We start from the raw sequence: 3,160 nt of genomic DNA on the forward strand, positions 1-3,160 counted from the left end.
GTGGACGACCTTATGGTGGACGACCATTCACATTACGCATACAATAAAATAAGTTTTTTTGCTACATTTTTAAAACGTGTCAAAAAGTGTAAAAAAGCGTGTCAATACTTTTTCGTTATGTTTTTTTAGCTATCGACACGCTTTTAAAAACATCACACTTGCAAGCGTGTCGGTTGGTCTATCGCCACGTTTTTGTGCATATATCGGCACGCTTTCTTTTTTGTCACACTTTCATCTATTGCCACACTTAAAAACGTGGCCATATGTATAATTGACGAGAGGACAGAAGTCGGCTAATTAAGAAATCAATATATGGAATATGTTGTGAGTATAGTTCTTAACCAGCTAAGATCTGCCTTATCAATTTAGAAAAGTTGTCACGAAATTTAGAAATAAAAATACTGGCAGTATGAGTCCCAGGTCGTCTCCCAACGAGTTGCAGGAAAGGGTGCTAATTTATTAATCAGGAGTTTCCAAGAAAGTTTGAGTTTGGATAATGAGCAATTAAATAATTGTAAATTAAAACAATAAAAACTAAGATAATTATTGATATTCTAGATAAAAGGCCTTGACTGGGGGAATGATTAATTGGAAGTTCTATCCTTGTTGGAATCTTCTCAAGTGTAGTATAAAGAGGTTGTTGTTTTCACTTAGTTAACCCTTACTAAATAAAGGAAATTCAAGTGATTTAGCTAACTCTTATTCGCAAATCCTAGTCCTCTCCCTTGGGAAGGTCTAGCGTTAGTAAATACAGAATTAGCCAACAACGTCCAATTTGAGCATTCCAACTCAAGTGTCTCCTCTTAATTAACCCCCATGTCAAGTTTGGAAATCTACTCCATTGACATGAATATAATACTCAGAAAAATATAAGAAGAAGACATAATAAATTAAATTAAATTAAATAGAGATTGAAAATTAATTAAAAGTAAAAGTAATCCTCTTTATCAACAATCCATGAAAATAATCCACTTGTAACTCTAAAAGTAAATAGGATATGGAAGAGTAAGTGACAAACTGAATAAGATAAATGGAAATTAAAAAAGTAGGAAAATAGGAAACAAACTAGAATAATGTCTTCAACGGAGGTGATGACTCTTCAATATCCAAAAGCAAAAGCATAACGATAATAAACTATGGATGTAAAGAGAACCTAGAGGAAGAGTAGTTTCTCTCTAGATTCAGATCTAAAAACTAAAAACTATCCTAATGAGAATGTATGTGAATGTGTGTTGAGTCTCTGCATGTTCCCTAGCTTTATTCTGTGTCTCTGGGCCAAAAATTGGGTCAAAACGTGGCCAAAAACTGTATGTTCCCAAGCTTTATTCTCTGCATGTCAGGCTCGCGCACGCGTTACTGCAGTTTTCTCCATTTCGTGCGCACGCATACGCCATGCGTGCGCGTCAATGCTCGCTGGTCATCTCCTTAGTTTCTTGTGTTCCTTCCATTTTTGCAAGCTTCCTCTCCATTTTCTAAGCCATTCCTGCCCTATGAAGCCTGAAACACTTAACACACGGATCACGGCATCGAATGGTATAAAGGAGAATTAAAATATACAAATTAAAGATTTTTAGGAAGCAAGTTTTCAACCATAGAACTAAACTAGCAAGGAATTGTAAAATCATGCAAATCATATGAATAAGTGGGTAAGATGAAACCACTCAATTAAACACAATATAAACCATATAATAGTGGTTTATCAACCTCCCCACACTTAAACATTAGCATGTCCTCATGCTTAGCTTAAGGAGATAAAATAGATGAGTAGGGAAAAGTAAGACTCATGCAATGCAATGCAACTTATGTATATGAATGCAACTATATGATTCTGTCTTCTTGGTTAAAATAAATAATTTCTTCAAGACAAAAATAACTGAAACTTCACTAATTCAAATTATACAGTAAAGACAAGTAAACTTGTAAGAAGACAGCTCATGAAAGCAGGGAACATAGAATTAAGCATTGAACCCTCACTGGTGGTGTATATGCACTCTAGTCTCTCTAGTGTGCATAGGGTAATCACTATACTCTTCTCTAATCATGCTTTCTAAACCTTGTTCTTCACCTAACCAATCAACAAATATTTAATGCCAATGCAAACATCATGAGGTCTTTTCAAGGTTGTAATGGGGCTAAGGTAATGGTGAGGGTATATATATGGCTAAGTGAGTTATAAATTGAATCCTTGATTAACCTAAGCTCTTACCTATATACACACTCTATATACTTTTAAATTCATGCCTAGCTACCCATAATTCCCACTTTTGCATTATATACTCATGCATCAACTTTCTTTTAACTTGTTTCACATATGCATTGATTTTTTCCTTAACTTAGCTTAGCATTGGGGTAATTTTGTCTCCTTATTTATTTACTTATTTATTGAACACATTTTTTTTTACTTAGAAAAATAAACATAACTTATCAATGCACATGGATTTTTAATTTTTCTGGTCTCACATGAGTAGGTACCCAAATTCCCAATAATTTATCAATTGTAAAAACATAACGCATTCCCTTATTAACCCATGTTCCCACAGTTTTTCCACACTTAATTGACACACAATCTCTAACTTTAGCTAACCAAAGATTCAATTGGGAAATTAATTGTTTTTTCGCCTAAGGCTAGTGATGTGGTAAAATATAGAACAAATGGGATTTAATAGGCTCAAAGTGGCTGACAAAGGTAATTGAAAGGGTAGGCTTATTTGGGATAAGTGAGCTAAACAAGTAATGGCCTCAATCATATGCATGCATATAACACATTAAACATTGAACATATAGGATGGAACAAAACATAGATTACAATCATAGAGAAGTAAACAAACAAGAATAAAATATTTATGGTTAAATAATGTAACCATGTAATTAGGCTCAAATCTCATAGGTTGTGTGTTCTTAGCTTTTTAAACTATGTTCCAAATACAACTTCAAACAAATTTAACAGAAAAATTTTGAATTAAATTAGTAAAATTTTTCAAAAATAGGGTCCTAAAAGAAACTTATTATATTTCAATCAAATAGAACATACATGTAAATAACCTATTACTATGCAATCTATCCTATTTTAACAAAAGAAAAATAAATAAATATCCTATTTTATTGGTGTTAAGAAAGAGAAATTACCTCCGGAAGTCAGGTACTGACCGACCTCACCACA

Source organism: Arachis ipaensis, chromosome B06, assembly GCF_000816755.2.
Source record: "Arachis ipaensis cultivar K30076 chromosome B06, Araip1.1, whole genome shotgun sequence".
Classification (NCBI taxonomy): Eukaryota; Viridiplantae; Streptophyta; class Magnoliopsida; order Fabales; family Fabaceae; genus Arachis; species Arachis ipaensis.